The sequence below is a fragment of the Pseudophryne corroboree genome, chromosome 1 (assembly GCF_028390025.1).
Source record: "Pseudophryne corroboree isolate aPseCor3 chromosome 1, aPseCor3.hap2, whole genome shotgun sequence".
NCBI classification, from domain to species: Eukaryota; Metazoa; Chordata; class Amphibia; order Anura; family Myobatrachidae; genus Pseudophryne; species Pseudophryne corroboree.
Genome location: NC_086444.1, coordinates 869,762,587 through 869,775,506, shown reverse-complemented (window position 1 = coordinate 869,775,506; position 12,920 = coordinate 869,762,587). Strand labels below are relative to the sequence as shown.

At 42.3% G+C, this 12,920-nt stretch overlaps 1 protein-coding gene and 1 pseudogene across 4 annotated transcripts in view; both read left to right on the top strand.

The window, feature by feature from the left end:
* The window catches only part of LOC134914279 (poly [ADP-ribose] polymerase tankyrase-1), a 571,272-nt gene that overhangs the window by 127,327 nt on the left and 431,025 nt on the right, over positions 1-12,920 (top strand). The window lies entirely within an intron of this gene.
* On the top strand, positions 8,604-8,722 carry LOC134958038 (5S ribosomal RNA; annotated as a pseudogene).

The window sequence follows — 12,920 nt, the reverse complement described above, 5'->3', positions numbered from 1 at the left end:
ATGTATCTCGCCCTTAGATTAACAAAAATCCTTTCCTCGTACTGTCCTTCTCCTCTGAGCACAGTCTTAACTGATGTCTGGAGGAGAGGCATAGAGGGAGGAGCCAGTGCACACCCATTCTAAAGTCTTTAGAGTGCCCATGTCTCCTGCGGAGCCGTCTATACCCCCATGGTCCTTACGGAGTCCCCAGCATCCTCTACGGACTAGGAGAAAAAGATTTACCGGTAGGTTTAAAATCTTATTTTTTGCAGCCACACATTTTACAATAGTAAGGCCAATTGGCCTTAAGGTGCATACACACTTAGTGATATAGTACATGATATCGCTCATTTTCTCCACTCCTGATCGATATAATTTACTATATAGCCCATTATGTATGTAGTATTAGTTGAGAGGATGTCAAAACAACTATTTCTGCCAAATATCTTGAGTGTCTGACAATTAAATATTGATTTTTAAATTTATTAAATTTTTTACTAATCTGTTTCTTTATCCAGTTTATTTGAAGTATCACGAGTGTTTATTACTAAATCACCATTAAATATTCCTCCCGAATTCAAAAATCCAAACCAATTATTTTATCTGCTTTACGTTTTGAGTTACGGTAAAAATGCACATTTTTCGAAAAGATCCCAGTTTTTTTTATATGCTTTACAAAGGTAAACGTTACTACCACACACAAAGTCAGCATGGTACTCTGTTTCATAGTGCAGAAAAAAAATCATGAAGTTGACATTCAATTACTGTTGTACCGCATACATAATGAACACAAGAAATCATGAAATTAAACATAACTTGAGTTCCTAATTTGTTTAATGTCACAGAATACATGGTACAACAATCAATAAAACTTAAAGGAACCCCTAATATACTGGCAGAACCTGAAAAATATAGAGGGAAAGCACTTCCTGTACAAATTGTTCATCAGGTACAGCAGTTTTACGAAGATGATGAACATTCTCGGATGTGCCCTGGAAAGAAAGTTTGTTTCTGTTAAACTTCCAGGTGAAAAATAGATTCACAAACAGAAGAGGATACTCCTAGTAAACTTGAAAGAGCTTTATCTTGCTTTTAAATACCGTTACATTCAAGTTGTATTGTCTAAGGCAGGCATGGCCAAACTGCGGCCCTCCAGCTGTTGTGAAACTACATATCCCAGCATGCCCTGACACAGCTTTAGCATTCTCTGACAACAAAACTGTGTCAGGGCATGCTGGGATATGTAGTTTCACAACAGCTGGAGGGCCGCAGTTTGGACATGCCTGGTCTAAGGTTTGCTCCTAATGACCTACATGCAGGCCCGGCGACAGGGGGGGTCAAAGGGGACACTGGTATGGGGCCCCAAGGATCAGGGGGGCCCCGAGCATCAGGGGCACAAAAAATGTGTAGGCAGCGCCTAAGAAAGCTGTGGCTCCCGTGCACTCCGGGACGCCCATACGTCAATTAACAGACAATTACTTCCCAATACAAACACCACCCCCGCCGCATACCCCATCACTTGGTCTGAGCTGGTCCCGTGCTGTGTTGCCAGCGTTGCGGCGTCACTACGCATGAACCCGCGCCAGCCCGTCCCTGCTGCTGCCGCTGACTCCGAGGAGCTGAGCGGCACAGCACTGCCAGGCACACTGACTGGGAATATCAGACAGCAGCCGACTGCAGCTTTACCAATGTGATGTCCCTACAGACAAGGTCAGTCCCTCCTGGGTCCTTGCAATCTCCCTCACCGTTGTGACAATCTGTGGGTCTGTGTCTATATATGTATGTTTGTGTCTGTGTAGTATATGTACATGTATGTGTGCTTATATATGTATGTTTGTGTATGTATATGTGTGCGTGTGTATGTATATACTGTGTGTGTGTGTGTGTGTGTATATATATATATATACACACACACACACACACACACACACACACACACACACACACACACACACACACACACTTATATAGAGGGGAAGAGTTGAGGGGGTAGGGGGCCCCCAGAGATATCAGTGTATGGGGCCCCAAGATTTCTGTTGCCGGCCCTGCCTACATGGTGTGTTGGTAAGCGTTGCTGCAAGAGGTATGCATTCTGTGTGTGTTTGCGAAACTCGCCAAAACTTAAAAAATTATTGGTTGTTGTTCTACCACTAAAGAGGGACTACAAAGACCTAAGTGAAATCCTTGTTTGTTCTTCAGTCTCAAAAACTCGTTAGCTTCATCGGTGTGATATAAATGCAGAAGTCTGGAAGCACTTCAGAAAATATTTGAAAAACTTTTTCTTGATAGTGACATGGATGATGAGGACCCAATTGTTAATAAGCAGTGGGTCCACAGTAACTCGGTGGAACAATTCCATGAAGTTATTTGTAGTGCTATTGATGATACAACAGCCCATCTGTATACAGCAAAGTCGCAGGCTGAATACCTACGCCAGTTGAAGGAAACCATTGGACCAGAAACAGAAGCTATGTGTACTAGATTTTACAGAAAAATATACATTTGTGTGTCGGGATGCAATTCAAGTATTCCACTGGGACACTTCAAAAGCAACATTTCACCCATTTGCTGTATACAGACAGACCCATGCTCATCTATGCTGCGATACGTGCATCGTGGCATAGTGTGAATGTGTTGTGCTGTGAACTGATCACAGCTGGCGTTCGCTCCATAGGCTTCCATTGGCATGCATTTGCGGGCACACTTGCCGCAGGGCTTGTGACACTTTACAGGTGGATATACATCGGACAATTTTTCCTGATGTTTCACCCATATTTTTTTTTTTTTTTTACATGCTATCCAATTTGGTTGCCTGTAAAAAAAAAAAACCCAAACAAAAACATCATCTTCCAAAAAGACACAGGTTCAGTGAAACCTCTGTGTTTTTGGTAGAAACAGCCCTGTTTCCGTGGACTGTGGATTTGGTTTTGCCTGCCTGAGGCAGGTGAAACACAATCCCTGATAAACCGGTGCGAGCGGCGGCTGTACGGGGCTAATTGGATAGCCCCTGGTGGGACAATTAGCTGCATTAATTTACTGTGTCTAATTGCATAACCTCTTTAGTGTCACTATGACCACAGTCATAAAAAATGTAGACAAAAGTGATCTGCAATCTGGAACATACATAGCAGCAGTGTACAATAACATCTGGTACATTGGGTATATTATTCAGTATAATGAGGAGGAATAATATGTGCTGGAACACTTCATGAAATTAACAAATGTGCTGTCCTGGCCTTCAGTGTTTTGTTCATTTTATTCATGTCCCCTGTGTCACGGAAGTGCCCACTAACCAAGGAAGTACTGGAAGGCACTGTCTGCTGATACTTGAAGGAAAATTACAGACCATTACAACAGGTTCCAAACAAGGGAAAGATAATGTGATGGTTGACTCAACTTAATTTATGGACTCAAGTTATGTTTTAAGTTTTTAAATTTCATGGGGGTCGATTCTATTCGGCAACTAATGAATAGCGCCGGGAATTAGCTCCCGACGCTATTCAATTCAGCAACTAGTTACGTCGGTGATGGCCCGTTCTCGACGACAAAACAGGTTGAATTGTCGGGAGAATGGGCATTCTCCGACTTAACTCCTCGGCGCGAGGCTGATTCCCGACAGAATCAGCCTCGCGCCGGCCGCGAGGCAGCACTTTTGTCAGGTTTCTCTTCTCATCCCCCGGGGATGAGAGAAGAATTCCCGACAATTGCAGATAATTAGTTGCTGAATTGAATAGCGTCGGGAGCTAATTCCCGGCGCTATTCATTAGTTGCCGAATAGAATCGACCCCAAGGTTTCTTGTGTAAGTTATGTATGCGGTACAACAGTAATTGAACGTCAGCTTCATGATTTTTTTTTCCCTCCACTATGAAACAGAGTACCATGCTGATTATTTGTGAGGTAGTAATGTATACATTTGTTAAGCGCACAAAAAAAAATGGGATATCTAATGTTGATTGAACCTAGCGTTTTTAAGTCTTTTTTTCGAAAAACTTGCGTTTTTGCTGTAACTCGAACCGTAATGCAGATAAAGTGATTTCGTTTGGACTTTTGGATTCAGGAGGAAGAGTTACCTTAGGGGTGCAAATTTTGCGGTGATTCCTTAATAAACACCCGTCATACTTCAAATAAATTGGATAAAGAAGCCGCGATTAGTAAATTTTAATAAATTGAAAAATCAATATATAATAAATGAATTGTCAGTCGAGATATTTGGCAGAAATATATATATTTTTTTTTACACATCCTCTCTCAACTAAAAAAAGTCATAAAAATCTGAGATGGGTGGTGGACACGCCTGGTTGAACTGACATGGAATGACCCAGCAGTTTTTACGGCATCCCTAGACCAAAAGTTTATTTTACAGAAATTCAGCAAAAATTGTTACATTAAGGAAATTGTGCTTACCTGAATCTGAGATACTATGATGACCAGTTAAGGCCTAAACTGGCCATCACAGTATCTTGGATTCGGGTTCCACACCAGAAGTGAGCTCTATCAATACAAGGTACCTTGTTCATTTAACTATCGGTCCGTGCACAGACTGTGAAAACTTTTACTCTATACTAATTAGCTGTACAACATTAAAGAGGTTGGTACTGAGGCCTCTGTTCTTACTCTTCATAGTAATTAACCATAAATTAGGAACTGTATATTATTGGTCTGTGTCGAAAAGGAACTCACCCTGGTGTATCTTATGGGCCCTACACACTAAGCGATAACACTGAAAGTTATGAATTATCTCATTCACTAATGAGATATCGTTCATATCTTTCAGTGTGTAGGCACCAACGATGAACGATGCGTGGCCCTGCGCTTGTTCATCGTTGGTGCCGGCTCGTATATGCATGTAAGCCAATATGGACAATCTCGTCCAAATTAGCATGCAGGGCTATGGGGCCAGGTGACGGGGGGAGTAAAGAAACTTCACTTCCCCCGCCGGGTCGGCCGTATCAGCCGTCAGGCACTACGGTGGCACATCGCGCTGTGTAGGGCCCATTAATCTTTGCTTAGTTTTGTGCATTGCAGTTTTAACTGTTCTTAGTTACTGTATTAGGTTTATGTTAGTAATAAATGTAAATGAGCTTGCTGGGACTGTACTCTTTTATATTCAGCAACAGATGCGCATTCTATTAACCCTGTTTATTTACTATTTTTACTTTAAAAAAAGTTCTATTTTCATGTCCAAATTATTTTGCCATATGTGAAATTTTTGGGGTATTTTATTGATTTGAAAATCTTTACAAAATTGACAAATTTTCTTTTTTACTTTTTTTTTTTCTGTCAGCCGACATCTAAAAAGTATCTTTTTACATACAATTTGATATTTTAACTTATTTTATTCATTTGCTAGTCTCTTGTTTTTTTGTTTTTTTTTAAATGTATTAATTTACATTAATTTTGCTAATGTTCTGTGCATAGCCTTTTGTACCCTAGAAATCGAAATTCTTTTTTTTTAATATGTTGCATATCATTGGGGAAACCACTTCTATCTCGCTATAATGTGCAGCTATGTTTCCATATTGCTTTTCCTCATATATTAGTAACATGCTCACCTTTTACTATCATTATGCTGCTGTGGATAAAAGTACATATTCAAACTGGGTGTGATTTATAAATGTAACTATATTTAGTTAATTGTTACTGGTCAAAAGAACTAGATTTTAATGTCAAACATTTTGCAATATATCGTGTGTGGGATGATAGATAGACAGTGTCTAGTTAGACAGCCAATAGCTAGACACCACGTTAGACAGACATTAGGTCAACAGGGTCAAAAGGTCAACATGGATAAGGTAGACAGTACAAAATGTTGACAAGGTCAAAGCACCTGCATGAACCCGTACATGACGGCCTTTCCTGCATGTAAAGAATAATCAATTTTAACATTTAAGAGTTTATAAAAAGTTTTTAGTTACATCTTTTCCAAGTTTAAATTTCTCTAGTTCTGCTTAATATTTTAAATAAAATAAAAATGTATAAACTCCTTTCTAAGAACTTGTAAATGCTAGGTAAAATACCAGCGTCAACCGGAAATAAATCCTACTCTACGTAAGAAACCTTATCTACAGAAACTTTTGAACACTCTTACCATTGTCCCTATGTGTCTGTTCTCTTGAATTTTGTAGATTTTTGTTTTTCCGTATACAGTATAAAATCGATAAGGCAAGCAAGCAGATGTCATTGGTAGGTCAGTGACAATGTCTGGCGTCATTCCATTGCTAACCTCAGTGTTTATAAATAGTCCTAATGCAGCTTTTGTGTTCAGCAAATTAGTCTTTATTTTTAGATTGTAAAGAATTCCGTATGCCAGCTCCTTTACTACACTATAGGTAAAACATCTGAGACTCAGAGTGATGGTAACTATCTAGAACGGTTTAGGAAATCCTATGCTAACCAAACATAATGTAGTTAGTAATTTAGTTTTCTCCGGCAGGGTCCACAGATTATCCACAGGATAACAATGGGATATGATGGAGCGACAGCGGATTGGCACCAAACTATCACAAGCTTTCAGGCCTCCCAGGATGCAACGGGCCCGTCCATATATCCCCGCCCACTGTCTCAGGCAAATCAGTTTTTTGTTTGGTGCGGCAGGAGCCGGACCATGGTCAGAGGGCTGCTGTTCTATGGCAGCCCTAAGCTTTCTTATTTTATTTTTATAGTCTTACTATGTTTTTGAGCAATCTTTCTTAACAGCGTCTTATACGCATATTGGAAAGAGTCTCTTCAACAACTCTCCGCTGGGTCGCAACAGCGCTTACCCATGTGTACAGTGCTGTATTGGCGGGCGTCTGTGTTGGATATACTAGTAGGTCCAGTAGACGTTACCAGGCTTTGGCCGGAGCACGGGTAGAAGGTAAGGCATCGGTACCCCCTTAGTCGGGGAATACGGACACAGCCGCACTGTATTGGAAGAAGACTACCAAACAGTAGCTGACGCGCCGCCACCACGGGTGCTCCAGCGCTAGGCCTTAGGGATCATAAGACACCAGGAATAGTATGAGGCTGCGATCCCTAGGGTTAATGTCAGCGGTGGGTAGTTAGATGCTCTCCTGGTCGTCCCTCCCCCCAGTTCATGACCAGTTTCCGCAAGTCTCCCGCCATGAACTGTTGCCTCACTTCCGTCTCAGACGCAACCACGAGGGGTCTTGGTCGCAGCATAGGCTGCTGCGTCTGTGTTCACTAAGTGCTACCGCGAGGAGACACTGTCGCAATACAGGCGTCTGTATGGCCGGTGCGTCTGTATGCACAGTGCGTCTGTGTTCACTTAAAGTTCCCGGAGCGACAGTGTACACTAGTAGCGTCTGGATCCATCCACTCAGCGTTCGCTAACATATTGATCAATCTTGGAAGTGAGGTGAGTCTCCTTGTATCCCACTCTACAGAGTATAGGTTATACAGCACTAAATTTCTATCTACTTTTGTCAGTATGAATAGTTAAGTTTAAGTGCCTATTGCATATGAGTTTGTGTATATTACTGTGGTTTTCTTTGCAAGGCGTCTGAATACGTTAAGATCTGTATAAAACAGAATTCAGTAATATGTACTCCTACATACTTTAAAATGTGTTTGTAGTTGATTATGTGCTCATATGACTAATATATAACGTGACTGACTGCTAGTGTGATTGCTGACTTTAATATATGTTTGTCAGTTGGTCTTCTGATTCTCAATGCTGGTGCATGGGTAAGGGTCAGATTGATATCACTTTAGTACGATAAAGTGGTTACAGTCACAAATTGTGTAGTACACTGAAAGTGCTGATTTATTTATCATGTCTAAGAGCGGCAAAGGTGATGAGAGTACATTTACATTAACACCAACACTCATATCATGTTGTCTTGCAAAAAATGTATTATCCTCTCTGATCTGGAACAGGATGGGTTATGTGTAAAATAGTTTGCTTGTCCGCATAATACAAGGCAGATCCCTGATCTACGTCAAGTACAGATAAATCCCCTTTGGGTGATGTTTGCACAGACCTTGTCCAGTATAGCTGAAAGGTTAATTCCTACAGCTTCGATACCGGGAATAGGGTTCATTATTAACCCATACAGGCAGCTCTCTACTTACGGTATACCCAACAGCTTCTCCAAGACAACAAGCTGAGAAACTGAGTGTAAATAAATCATCAACTGCACAGGCTACACAGGATGATTCATCAGACGTTGAAAGCTCTATATACTCTTCTTCGGCATACAAAGTACAGGTAAAAGGTATCAGCTCAGTGAATATAGCTGGATTAATGAGAGCAGTAAAGGCTTTTTTGTTCTTTGAGGATTCAGCAGAGCCTGTGTTAAAAACAAGGTACCTATGTTTAAACGTCCCAGAAAAATAGGGCCTCCTCATGGGGGGACCCCAGCAGCTTATGAAAATCATTTAAATGGTTTGGGCTATACCCAGTAAAGAATATAGGTTCCCAGTAAATAGGATTCGAAATATCCTTTTCCAGCTGGAGACTGTTTAAAAATGGGAAATGCCTCCTAAAGGGATATGCATATCATTTGATAGTGCGAAAATATATATGGCCTTTGCCGTCAACGTCAAAAGAGGGATGGTTTTCTGAAAACCATAGTGTCTCTGTCTGGGGCAGTCATAAGGCCAGCCATTACTTCACCTTGCAATCTACAGCCACACCACTCTGGATAGGCCCAATCTCACTAGATCTTGGAAGCTAAGCAGTGTTGGGCCTGGTTAGTTCTTGGATGGGAGACCACCTTGGAATACCAGGTGCTGTAGGTACACTGTGCTGAGGTACTGGAAGACGGGTTTTCAACGCCTGCAAGGGAGCAATAATCCTATATAGCTCATATGGACACTAATGTTCTAGGTCATCATCAATAACAAGTTACATTAGAAAAGAGGAGAGTATACACTAGAAAAGAGGAGACTAAGAGGAGACATTATTAATATCTTCAAATATGTAAAAGGTCATTACAAGGAGTTAACAGTGGATTTGTTTATTAAAAGAACTCTGTATAGGACGCGTGGGCACTCACTGAGGCTAGAAGAGAGAATATTCCGTACACAACGTAGGAAAGGGTTCTTCTCCGTAAGGGGAATAAAGATTTGGAGCTCACTGCCTGCCGGAGAAGGTAATAATGGTAGACTTTGTAAATGCATTTAAAAACTGATTGGACAAATTTATAACAGGAAAACGTATCCAGGGCTTTAGCTTTTAGCATATTGACATTAAAATTATCTGGGGGTGGTAGGAATCAGTGCTATAAATCTGTACTAAACCATTACTTCAGCATGCACATTATAATATAAACAGATTAACGTAGAATACAGGTTGAACCCGATGGGCATTTTGCCTCTTTTAAACCTCACTGACTATGTAACTATGTAATAATAGCTGCTAGCAGAGCAGTTTTGCTTACATACATGAAAAGCTGATTCAGAATCAAGGAAGGTTCTGGAAACTTTGCCTTTTGGCTGGAAGTTTCTGTTTGGTAAGGAGTTAACAGTAATTCTGGAGTCAAAATCAGATAGCAAGACGGTCATGTTTCCTTCCACATATAACCCCAAAACCTAGGGGTCCGGTTTTCGGCCTTGTCGGTCATAAAGGAACGTAACAGCCCCAATACAATAAATTTGGTAAGGCAAAGAAGCAAAGGCAACCAGAGGGCCAGCTTCCAAACCAGAGAATAAGCCATCAGCATGATGGTGCGGACCTCCTTCTGGGGGATCCCAGGATAGGGGGCCAACTTCTTCAGTTTGCACATATCTGGTAACAGTCTACAAACAAATGTCTGGGTGCAAGAAGCGGTATCTCTAGGTTATGTTTCTCTTCAAGAAATATCCTCCTCAAAGGTTCTTCTGTTCCAGTCCGTCTCGGGTAGAGGCGAAGGACAGGGGTTTGCAAGAAGCAGTTCAGAAATTGTTTTTGTCAGGAATAGTCATTCCAATAACCCCTGCACAATAGGGACAGGGTTTTTTACTCCAACCGGGTTTGGGTTCAGAAGGATCCTTTCACCCCAATCTCAAAATCCTTAACAGATAAGTTTGGGTACCACGGTTCACATGGAGACGTTGCGCTCCATAGTTTTGGCATGGAGCCAGGGAATTACATGGTATCCCTGGGTAGTCAGGATGCTTACCTACAGGTTCCTATAGCACTGTTCCATCAGTGTTATCTCAAGGTTCACCATCCTCCAGCAACATTTTCAGTTCCAGACCTTACCTTTTGAGTTAACCACAGCCTCCAGAGTATTTACCCAAATTCTGATGATTGTGGCAGGTAATCTTCGCAAGAAGGGGATAAAAAAATTGCCATACCTCGACCAGCTTTTTTTTTTATCCTGGCACAATTACAGGAAAGGCTTTTGTGCCATCTCCAACAGACAATGACTTGTCTGCAGAGGAACGGGTGGTTCATAAATTGGGCAAAGTCATCTCTGGTTCCGTCACAACGGATGACTCACTGTGGGGCTGTACTGAATTCAAGTCTGTAGAAAATGGATTACCTTGGAACAAGATATCCAAGGTACAGTCAAGTACTCAGGAGTACACAGTCAAACGATATCAATCCACGCAGCTATGCGACTGATGGGTTTGATGGTGTCAACATTCAACATGGTGGAGTATGCACAATTTCACTCAAGACCTTGGCAACTTCTGATTCTGGCCGAATGGAATACATCAGACAATAAAGAAACAGACTATGGTACTTTCACACAAGGTAAGAAAGTCATCAGCCTGGTGGCTATAGACATCCCATCTAGACAAAGGGAGAACCTTTTGGATATCGGATTGGGAGATCCTGACAACAGATGCCAGTCTTCAGGGCTGGGGAGCAGTGTCCAGAAGATTATGGTTCCAGGGACAATGGAACACAGAAGAAAGTTACCAGCCATTAAATCTGTTAGAACTTCGGGCCATATACATGGCACTGATTCAGGCACAGGACACTCTTCAAGGAAGACCAGTCCAGATCCGCTCTGTCAATTTAACGGCAGGGGCGTACCTCAACCATCAGGGAGGAACGCGCAGCCAAACAGCAATGAAGGAGGCAAGTCACATATTAAAGTGGGCGGAACTCCATCTTCCAGCATTGTCCGCAGCTCTTGCGTTCCAGGAGTCCTAAACTGGGAAGTGGATTTTCTCAGTTGACACGCCATTCAAGCAAGCGAATGAGCTCTACACACGGTAGTCTTTCAGACTCTGGTAGACAAGTGGGGTTTGCCAGAGATGGATCTCATGGCGTCCCGTCTGAACAACAAAGTGCCTGCATACGGGGCAAGAACAAAGGATCCCAGAGCGATCTTTGTGGACGCCTTGTCAGTAAAATAGACGTTTCATCTGGCGTATCTATTTCCTCTGATCATCCTGCTACCAGGGTGGTGAGGAAGATAAAAGAAGCAAAGGGTGATTCTAATAGCTCTGGCTTGGCCCAGAAGGCATTGGTACTGCAGAGAATGTCGATGGATGCTCCACATCTGCTCCCTCAACATCCAGATCTACTAATGCAGGGTCCTTGTTATCACAGGCATCTGGATCGACTATCGCTGACTGCGTGGCTCTTGAAACCTCTATCCTGAAGTCGAGAGGCTTCTCGCTACAGGTACATTCAAACAATGCTCAGAGCAAGGAAACCCTCCTTAGCTTGCATTTATCACCGAATTCATGGTGCAGTAAAAGAAATATGGACCCTGAAATCTTTCCAAGTTTCCAGGGTCTTAGATTTCCTTCAGGCGGGAATGGATAAGGGTTTGAAGGTGGCTTCCTTGAGAGTACAAGTATCAGCATTAACTATAGGGTTCCAAAAGAAAATTGCCAATTTACAGGATGTGCGTACTTTTTCCAGGGAATGCTGCGCATTCAACCTCCTTTTATTCCTCCTGCAGTGCCTTGGGACTTAAGTCTAGTCCTCAAAGCCCTTCAAGTTGCTCCGTTTGAACCACTTAATAAAGTGGATCTTAAATGGTTGACAGCTAAAGTTCTCTTTCTACTGACTATGGCATCAGCTAGAAGAGTGTCAGATTTAGGAGCTCTGTCATGTTGTTCTTCTTTTCTGTTATTTTTATCCAGATAAAGCAGTTCTCAGAACTAGGTCAGGGTATCTTCCTAAGGTGGTGTCTAAATTCCACCTTAATGAAGAAAATGTAGTCCCGGCTTTTCAGGTATTGGGACTTTCTGTGGGAGATGTGTCGCGGGACGTAGTCCGAGCATTAAGGATCTACGTGGATCGCAGAAGTGCCATCAGAAAGACAGATTCTCTCCATTTTCTACGGAATTCACAAGAGAGGATGGCCTGCTACTAAATAGACGCTGGCTAGAGGGCTTCGAATGACCATTTCAGAAGCATACTCTCAAGCAGATCTCCCTGTTCCGGCTAATGTCTCTGTTCACTCTACTCGTAAGGTAGGTCCTTCATAGGCAGCACAACATGGTGCTTCAGCAGAACAGATTTGTAAGGCAGCAACATAGTCTTCCATTAACACATTAATTAGACATTATGCTTGGATACTTTTTCCTCTCATGACGCTGAATTCGGACGTAAGGTTCTCCTGTCTAATCAGGAGCGTCCCCACCACTAAAATTGCTTTGGGAAATCCCATTGTTATCCTGTGGATAACCTGTTGACCCTGCCGGAAAAATATACGTTATGGTAAGAACTTACCGTTGATAACGGTATTTCTCGTAAGTCCACAGGGATCCCACCCTGACGCACCTGATTTGAGGCGCTTGCTACTCACTAACCTCTTCCGTCTTGCACGAAAGGGTGTGCATGTGTGTTCTTCTCGCCTGATTAGGGCTCTACATGATGCTCCTGCCTAGATGCTTTGGAATCCAACTGATTTGCCTCAGCCAGTGGGCGGGGATATATGGACAGGCCCGTTGCATCCTGGGAGGCCTGAAAGCTTGTGATCGTTTGGTGCCAATCCGCTGTCGCTCCATCATATCCCATTGTTATCCCGTGGAACCTGTAGACTTA